At 37.0% G+C, this 10,301-nt stretch overlaps 1 protein-coding gene across 4 annotated transcripts in view; it reads left to right on the top strand.

Annotated features, from left to right (window-relative positions):
* Window positions 1-10,301, top strand: part of IL15 (interleukin 15) — a 160,444-nt gene that overhangs the window by 57,352 nt on the left and 92,791 nt on the right. The window contains exon 2 of one of the 4 annotated variants that reach the window (XM_069105427.1): window positions 749-855. The exons of the other annotated variants lie outside the window; for them this stretch is intronic. The gene's annotated coding sequence lies outside the window, so the exon portion shown is untranslated. The remainder of the gene's footprint in view (window positions 1-748; window positions 856-10,301) is intronic. 4 annotated transcript variants of the gene reach the window in all.

A 10,301-nucleotide genomic window follows, 5' to 3' on the forward strand; every position in this document is an offset into this window, starting at 1 on the left:
GACTCATATCAGAGATTCTGATACCAGAAAAAGGTTAGTATTTTGTATTGTCCCTGTTTGGGTGAAAAATCACTAGTTATAATATTCCTACTGTTGGTGAGTCAAAATTGAATTGAAATAGTTTTTTAATACTTTTAAAAGCACAATAATGTACTTTTCATTGCCTTTTTGAGTCTCAAATCTTGTCAATATCTGCCTCTATTTGTGTCTATTTTTAATTCTTTCTCTTTTCTAACTCTGAACAGCTGAGTCTTAAAAATCACAGAATTACAGGTTTTTTTTTAAATATTTTAATTCAGTATTCCACTTTCTTTTCAATACTGTAACCCAAACACTTAGCACAATGTCTGGCATGTGGAGGGAGTTTAGTAAATGCTTATTGACCAACTCTTTTTCTCCATTTCCAAATCATGTCCTAAACCATCTTCAGAATTAGTTTCCTTCTACTTTGTTCGAAGATTGTTAAATGTGGTAATAACATAGAGGTTCTGCTACCTTTGTTAACTTATAATTGTTTTTAGTGGCGCACTTTGGCATAGTCATTTTTCCTATTATTGTCACAGCTTACTAATATGTTTACCCTTATTTTTGGTTGTTGCTATTGGTATCCCAGCCACACAGCAAAATAACCTCCAAAATACTCTTGGCACCTGAATCTCCCATTGTTAAGTGGGATGTGTAGTGATAGGATTTAGGGGAAGGGAGGACACTGGGAATCATTTAGTGATCTAATTCCTTCATTCTATAGATGAAGATCCTCAGGCTCAGAGTGGGGAATGACCTGGCTAGGGTCATAGCTTTACTAAATGTTGTATCTTCCCACCCCTCACCAAGTGGAATACAATCTTCTTGAAGGTAGGATCTGGTTTTTTATTTTTTCCCTTTACAGCCCTTAAGGCATAGTCCAATGCCTTATAGATAGTAAGTCCTTAAAAATGTCTTTTGACTCAATCACCCTGGGAAATGAATGGATGAATGAATGAATGAATGAATGCGCGAATGAATGAACATATATTTGAACTTTGGTCCTCTTCCTCTAAATCTGTGGGTTTTTCAACTCAGTTTGATACACGTGTGTTAATTTCCTGTTATATGCTAGGCACTGTGGTAGGCGTACAAAGGCAAAGTAAAACAAACTTTGCCTATGATGAGCTGCTATTCCACTGGGAATGAAGGGATGGTGAGGGAAACTGTGTACACAGAGAAGTAAATATACAACATATTTTATCGACATTATTTTTAATGTCATATGTTTTGTTAATATTATTTGTTTTAACATAACTGTATTTTCCCCCCAGTATTCCTTCCCTTCCCTCTCCTAGAGAGTCATTGCTTATAACAAATTAGAATGTGTTTGTATATATACAAATGTGTGTGTGTGTGTGTGTGATATACAGGGCAGCTGGGTGGTGGTTCAGTGAATAGAACACCAGGCTTGGAGTCAGGAAAACTACGTGCAAATCCAGCCTCAGACACTTACTAGCTATGTAACTCTAGGCAAGTCACTTGACTCTGTTTACCTTCTTTCTTCATGTGTAAAATGAGCTGGAGAAGGAAATGGCAAAACCACTCCAGTATCTTTGCTAAGAAAATCCCATGGACCAAAGTTCATGGAGTCATGTAGAGTTGGACACAACTGACTGAATGACAACAATACTATTTACATATGTGTATGTATATGTATCTTCTTTTAAGAAGGGGCAATGTGTGGGGCAGCTAGGTGGCACAGTAAATAGAGCACCAGCCTTGGAGTCAGGAAAACTTGAGTTCAAATCTGGCTTCAGACACTTGACACTTAACTAGTGGTGACCTCTGGCAAGTCACTTAACCCCAAATGCCTTCCCTTCCCCCTCCAAAAATTAAAATAAAAAAAGCGTAAGTTTCCTAAGTGTAAGGGTTATGGGATTTAAAGATCTTCCATGCCCCATTGGACTTGCTGACGTAGCAGGAAAGGGCAGAGCAAGAGGAAGCGGAAGCCAAGCTAGAGTTCCTGTGGTGGCTAGCAGTGGCAGCAACAGCAGCAGAGGCAGCGGCAGCAGCAGCAGCAGTGCGAAGCCCTTTTTGAGTCAGCCAGAATTTCTGCTAAGGACTCCTGCTGAGGACTGCCAGGGGCTGGAGCTGCTGGGAGCGTGCTTCCTGGACGCTGGGTGGTTGCTGTGAGTGGGGAGAGGAGGACCTTTGCCTGAGGTAGCCTGTTCTGTTTTAAAGGCTTGAGAATATGGGTGCTTTTTACTTTATCTGCCTGTGCCAATTTCTTAACTACTCTGATGGCTTTGACTTTCTGGTTTTGGGACTCAGTCTTTTGGTATTTTAATAAATGTTCCAGCTTATTCCCCCATATAGAAAGCCTGATATATTTTGTGACTGATAACTTCATCAGCATATCTGATAATTTCCATAGGCATTGTGAATATTGCATTGCTGATACACTAAGCTAAGTTTTTAAAACACACACACACGCACACACACACACACATCACAGAAGTGTTCCTATGGTCTGGAACTAATCAGCTTATTATTTTACTTCTCCAAAATGTTCACAGGAAGCAATATTTTCATGGTGTTACTGGGTAGGCAGCAGAAGCAGCTTTGTCCATTTCTGGTTGCAGTGCTAAGTCTGGGTCAAAGCCAGTATCTGGAGTAGAAAAACTGAAGGCTAATAAGGAAGCCACAAGAGGTCAGATATCACATGAGCAAGATTTATTATGAAAGAATACATTTTAAAAGTTTTTTTTTAATGCCCTTTGTTTTCATACCATAGTTATTTCCTATTATGCCTATCCCCCATCCCCACCCTGGACATATCTCTCCCTTGTAATGTAAACAGAAGCAGCCAGCCTAGTGATGGTGTTTGGTGCTGTCTGCCACATTCCATACCCATAGTCCCCCACTTCTCTGGGGAGAGGAAGAAGGGATGTGTACTTCTTAAGGGCTCAAAATGGTCAATCCAGTGAATCAGGATCGAGTTGTTTTTTGTTTATATGATTGTAGCCATAGAAAGAATTGGTTATACGGATATGATTTTATTGGTATCTTTTCTTTTAAATCTTGATCATTTCCTATCACTACCCCTACCCAGCAAGTCTTCCCTTGGGACAAAGAATAAAAAAGAAATAGGAAAAAATTTCAGCCAAGTCTATCAATCAGCTGTATTTGATGTTACATATGATATTCTACACCCATATTTCCTCACCTCAGTCTCTGTTATTGTTCAGGCATTTTCAGTCATGTCTAAGTCTTTTTGACACTGTTTTGGGTTTGCTTGGCAAAGACACTGGAGTGATTTTCCATTGTCTTCTCCAGCTCATTTTACTGATGAAGAAACTGAGGAAAACAGGGTTAAGTAACTTACCCAGGGTCACACATCTACTCTGTGTCTGAGGTTGGATTTGAACTCAGGAAAATGAATCTTCCTGATTCAAGGCTCAGCAATCTATCTAATGTAGTACCTAGATTTCCTGCCACCTCAGCACATATAAATAAAAACATAATGTAACATAACGTAATGTAATATAACATAACATAATGTAACATAACACACATTTTGAGTTACAAATTTTATTGATGTTTTAATATAACCTTAAGTAACCTTAGTATTGCTTCCCTTCCCCCTCCTAGAAAGTAATCACATAAAACAAATAAGAATGTATATATGCATAAATATTTATATGTATAAAATAAAAATATGACACATATTTATATGTATGCATGTGTATTACAGAATATATTTATGTAATTATAACATAAATGACTATGTGTAATTAATAATAATATAATATTTATATGCTTATAATCATTATGCATAATCCATTAAGTTTGAGGGAAAATATTTAAAGGCATGGCATTGAGGAATCTCCCATTAGAAGCTCTTCTGTATTTAACAGATTCAGCTGTTGCCTTTAAAATTTTTTTTTTCTTTTTCATTATGTAGCCCTAAGTGCAAAATCTGAGGATAGGGATGGTAGCTTGGACTCCTGTGTCTCTGTGAGGGATTGTTAGAAAGCAGCAGAAAGGTTTGGAATTCAGTTGTTTGCCAGCAGGAGATGTGCAGTATAATTAAATTGTCATCCTCACTGATAGGTTATTACCAGCAGGTAATAAGATATGTGCATCATTGCAAATTGTTGTACAGTATTTCATGCAGCAACAGACGAGGTACGTCTTCTGTGGCAGCTCAGAGTGATCGTTTGGAGATTGTTGCCATTATGAGGATTATAAATCACCATCTACACTTTAATAGTCAAACAATTATCCATCCTGGCAGTGCCGGAAAATTGTTTTGTAATGAATGGCTGATTTTTAGGATGAAGGATGGTATTTTTAAAGATCATATTTGAGAAATATCAGGAGAATTTGAAGAATTATTTGCATTTTCAACATCTACACATGGTGGCTGTATGGTACAGTGGAGAGATTGGAAGTTAGATGACCTAAGTTCAAATCCCAGCTCTTCCATTTAACACCAGTTTGACACTGGGAAAGTGACTTACTCTTAGGTCCCTTGCTTTACTCAAATGAGGGAGTTGGACTCAATGATCTTTAAGGTCCATGCAGCTACATGATATGTGACTGGCATGGCTTTTGTTACAGATGTTTGAAGGAGAAGGAAGCCATACTACTGGTTTTCTAGAAATGTTATTTTAGGTTTTTATTTTTATTTTTTTTAAGAAGGGAAGATTATACACTTAGTAATTGAAGGTTTGACCCATCTCACTCTCTTCATTTTGCAGAGAAGGAAACTTAAGCCTGTTAAGTGACTTATTCAAAGTAACGCAGATAGTAAGCAGTAGATTCAGGATTCAAACCTAGGTCTTCTGACTTAAAATACACTGTACTGCCAGTACATCAGTGGTGGTCTCACCAAGGCAGAGAAGAGCTGCCACTGTCCTTTTTAAAAAAATTATTTATTTTTAGTTTTCAACATTCATTTCCACAAGATTTTGAGTTACAAATTTTTTTCCTGTCTTTTCCCTATCCCTCACCCCAAGATGGCAAGTCTACTGAATACCCCTTCCCCCAATCTGTTCTTGCTTATAGTCTCCCCCATCCCCACCTAACTTTCTAGTAGGACAAAATGGATTTCTATACCCCAGTGTCACTGTACTTTGAACAAAAGAAAAATGTATTGGTGCTGCAGGATCAGGCCAGAGGGTAGGTAAAATGGATGACTTTTACAAGTCAGGAGCGATGAGATGGGCCTTGCTGAAACACTCTAATGAACAAAGCAGGGATAGTGGTGGAACTTGACAAAGAAGACAACTATATAACACAAACCTGTCTACTACCTTTTCCCCTCTGTACTTTATGTTTTCCTATATTGCCTCTTCTCTCTTCAACTCACACAATCACAGCTCATATTTCCATAACACTTTAAGTCTTACAATCAGAATTGAGGTATCTTGGAGTTAGAAGGGAACTCAAGCCTGAAAGTCAGGAAATAGAATAGAAAAATGAGCAAGCAATAAAAAAGAATCTACCATAGAAAGTTACTATGGTGACAGGGAAGAGCAAAACAGAAACCCAGAAAAAAACAACAAAGTCAAAATGGCTATATCTAAAGCCTCAAATAAAAATGTGAATTGGTTTTAGGCTCAAAAAGAATTCTTGGAAGAACTTAAACATGATTTTTTCTTTTTTTCTTTAAAGTTTAATAGCATTTTAATTTTTCCCCAATTACATATCCAGAAAAAATTTAACATTCATTTTTACAAGATTCTGTGTTCTAAATGATTTGGAGCACTTCTTTATATGCCTATAGATATCTCTGATTTCTTTATTTGAAAACTGCCTGTTCATATACTTTGACAATTTCTCAGGGAATGGTTTGCATTCTTATAAATTTGACTCAGTTCTCTACATATTTGAGAAATGAGGTCTTTATCATAGACACTTGCTGTGAAAAATTGTTTTCCAGCTTTCTTCTTTCCTTCTAATCTTTTTTGCTTTGGTTTTATTTGTACAAAAGCTTTTTAATTTTAATATAATAAAAATAATCTGTTCTACATTTTGTAATGCTCTCTGTTGTTTGGTTATGAATTCTGCCCTGCCCCATAGATTTGACAGGTAGACTATTCCTTGCTCTTCTAATTTTATTTCTTCGTTTTCTATGGTACCTTTTAGCAAGATATAGTTCCCTTCCTTATCTCTTTTAATTAGATCTATTTTTACTCTTAACTTTATCTAAGATCAGAATTGCTACCCTTTTTTTTTTACTTCAGTTGAAGCTTAATAGATTCTGCTCCAGCCCTTACCTTTACTCTTTGTGTGTCTCTCTGCTTCACATATATTTCTTTTAAGCAACATATTGTAGTATTCTTGCTTTTGATCTACTCTAGTATATGCTTCTGTTTTATGGGAGAGTTCATCCCATTCACATTCACAGTTATAATTACTACCTGTATATTTCCCTCTACCCTCTTCTTCCTCTTATTTGTCCTCTCTCTCTCCTTATACACTTTCCCACCTCACCAGTGTTTTGCTTCTGTCTACTACCTCCCCTGATCTGCCCACTCTACTCTCAGTCCCTGCAGTACCCCCTCCCCTCCCTACCTTTACTTAATCTCCCCTCCTACATAGTCAACTCACTATGGATATTATTTCCTCTTTGAAGATCCCGCTTTTGGTTTCTGCCTGCTCCACTGCACTGGGGCTCAGGATCTTCCACTGGTTTGTTGAGGTGGGGCTTACTGCTGGCTTACTGTTTCTTCCTGTCCTGAACTCTGCACTCTCCATTCACCTGAGTGAGATGGACCTTCATTGCTGCTCCTCCAAGTTTCCTGGGATCAGAGATTGTTTTATCCCATCTTTTTTACTGGTTCTACTGTTCCAGGATCTGTCTTGTGGCTCTATTTTATGGTTGTTTGAAAGTGAGTATGGGAGAGTTATAGATATTTACTGCTTACTCACCATCTTGGCTCCTGGAAGTCTCAAAAAACTATTTTAAAACTCAAATAAGAGAGGTAGAGGAAAAATTGGGAAAAGAAATGAAAGTGGCATAAGAAAATCTTGAAAAAATCAACAGCAGGGTAAAGGAGGCACAAAAAATACTGAAGAAAATGGGAGAGAACATCCAGATTGCTGAGCCTGAGACCTGTGATCAGATGTACTAAAGCTTAGCATGATTTCATTCAAACTATTACCAAATATCCATGCCCAAGGGACACTGGCTTCAGTGGACTAATAGTGGAAGAATGCAGGATTGTACTAGCTACAAATATCTTGGAAGAATTTAAGGAACTGAATAAAGGCTTATGGAAAAACTTCAGGATAAGTTCACCACCAAGAGTCTGGATTAGAAGACTGAGGAATAGCCTGTGTCTTTGTCCTCCCCATATACATAAGTGTGAAGCCTTGTATATTGCCAAGAATAAAAGTGCTCATCCTTCCAGCTTAAAAAAAATACTGAAGAAAATAATACCTTAAAAACAGACTAGGACAAATGGTTAAAGAAGCACAAAAATTCAATGAAGAAATAAATGTCTTAAAAATTGGTCAAGTGGAAGCTAATGACTCCATAAGACATTAAGAAACAATGAAAATCAAGAGTGGAAAAATAGAAGAAAATGTGAAATGTCCTATTAGAAAGAAAAACACAACTGACCTGGAAAATAGATATAGGAGAGGTCATTTAAGAATCATTGGACTCAGGGCTGCCAGGTAGCACAGCGAGTAAGAGCACCGGCTCAGTGTTGAGAAGACCTGGAGATCGAATCCCGGGCTCAGACACTTAGCACCCACCCAGAAGCACCTGGCTGTGTAACCTTGAGCAAGTTACTTAACCCCAATTGCTTAGGGGTGGCCAGGTGGCTCAGTGAGTAAGAGCACTGGCTCCAGTGTCGGGATGACCTGGATCGAATTCCAGGCTCAGATACTCAGCACCATACCCAGAAATAACTGGCCATGTAACCTTGAGCAAGTTACTTACCCCGATTGCTTAAAAAAAAAAAAAAGAATCATTGGACTGCCTGAAAGCCATGATAAAAAAATGCCTGGTCATCATCTTTCGAGAACTTAACAAGAATACTATACTGATATTCTGGAACCAGAAAGTGAAATAGAAATTAAAAGATTCTAACACCACCTCCTAAAATGAAAACTCCCAGGAATATTTTGGTTAAATTCCAGAGCTCCCAGATCAAGGAGAAAATATTGCAAGCAGTCAGAAACAAACTATTCAAATATCATAGAATCACGGCCACACAAGATTTAGTAGCTTCCTCATTAAAGAAGCAGAGGGCTTTGAATATATTTCAGAGGGCAAAGAAGCTAGGATTACAACCAAGAATTGTCTATCAAGCAAAACAGCATAATCCTTCAGGGGGAAAAGTGGCTATTTAATGAAACAGAAGACTTTAAAGCAGTCCTGATAGAAAGACTAGAACTGAATAGAAAATTTGACTTTTAAATATAAGATTCAACTGAAGCATAAAAAGGTAAACAGGAAAGAGAATTCATATGGGACACAATAAAGTTAAACTGTTTACATTCCTACATGGGAAGATGATAACTTGTAACTCCTAAGAGCTTTCTTATTATTAAGGCAGTTAGAAGTAATGTACAAAAACAGAATCACCCACTCATTTGCTGAGGTGGTAGTGAGTTGGCTATATGATTAAAAAAATAATATTAAAAGGTGAGGAAGAGAGATGCACTGTGGGGAAAGTATTCTTACATAAAAGAGACATGCAAGGAAGTGCTTTTACAATAGAAATGAAAGGGGTAGTAAGTAATGCTTGAACATTACTGTAAAATGAATTGGCTCAAAGAGGGAATAATATGCTCACTGAACTTGATATCAAAATCTGTCTTTCCAGATAGGGAAATAGGAGGGCAAGGGGACAAGAAAAGCAGGGCATGTTGATAGAAGGTAGGGTGGATTGGGGAAGATGGTAGTCAGAAGTAAAATACTTTTGTGGAGGGACAAAGTGAAAGAACAGAGAGAAGGGGAATAACATTTTTGTTATTATAATAAAATAATATATTGGGGGAATAAATAATTCCCCCAAATAGTAAAAAAGTAATAAATGGGGGAAAGTAGGATTAAGGGAAATACAATTAGTAATAACAGCTATGAGAAAAAATTACTGTGTTTCTCTGATAAAACCTCATTTTTCAAATATTTAGAGTCAAATTTGTAAGAATACAAGTCATTCTGCAATTGATAAATGGTAAGAGGATATGAATAGGCAATTTTCAAATCATGTAATCAAAGCTATCTCATTTGAAAAAATGCCCCAAAATTAGTATTGGTTAGAGAAATACAAATTGAATAATTCTGAGATACCACTTCATACTTTGATTGGTTAATATGACAGAAAAGGAAAATAACATGTTGGAGATGTGGAAAGATTGCAACAGTAATGCATTGTTGGTGGAGTTGCGAACTGATCTAACCATTCTGGAGAGCAATTTGGAACTATGTCCAAAGGGCTATAAAACTGTATACCCTTTGACCCAGCAATACCACTACTATATCTGTATCCCAGATAGATTTTTAAAGGGTGGGGGAGGGGGAGAGGTCCTACATGTACAAAAATATTTATAGAATCTCTTTTTGTGGTGCCAAAGAATTGCACATTGAGGACATCAACTGAAAAAGTGGCATATGAATGTGATGAAATACTATTGTGTTATGAGACATGATGAACAGGATGATCTCAGAAAAATCTAGAAAGACTTACATGAATTGATACAAGTGAACTGAGTAAGTAGAATCAGGAGAACACTATGCATAGTAACAATAAGACTATATGATGATGAACTATGAAGGATTTAGTTACTCTAAGTAATACAATGATCCAAGAGAATTCCGAAGGCCTTATGATGAAAAATGCTCTCTGCCTCCAGAGAAGGAACTGATGAATTCTGAGAGCAAATTGAAGCATACTTTTTAAAACTTTTTTATGGGGTTTTTTTGGTCTGTTTTCTTTCACAACATGACTAATATAGAAATATGTTTTATGTGACTGCACATGTATAGTCTATAGCAGATTTGTTGCCTTTTCTTTGAGGGGGGATGGAGAGAAGGAAGGAGGGAGGGACAGAATTTGAAACTAAAAACTTTAGAGAAAAACAAATGTTAAATATTTTTATATGTAATTGGAAATAAAAGGAATAGAAGGAGTGTATACAGCTCAATCATATCTCAGCTGAAATAAATAAGCCTTAATTAAATTTTGTTGGAAAAAAAGAAGCAAAAAGCAAATTGGGACGATAATGACCATTCTCTGGTTCCCAGATCCATCTCTCTCTCTCTCTCTCTCTCTCTCTCTCTCTCTCTCTCTCTCTCTCTTTCTCCTTCT

The sequence above is a fragment of the Petaurus breviceps genome, unplaced genomic scaffold (genome assembly GCF_028583685.1).
Source record: "Petaurus breviceps papuanus isolate PSGF00001 unplaced genomic scaffold, PetGlider_PUasm1.0 76, whole genome shotgun sequence".
Classification (NCBI taxonomy): domain Eukaryota; kingdom Metazoa; phylum Chordata; class Mammalia; order Diprotodontia; family Petauridae; genus Petaurus; species Petaurus breviceps.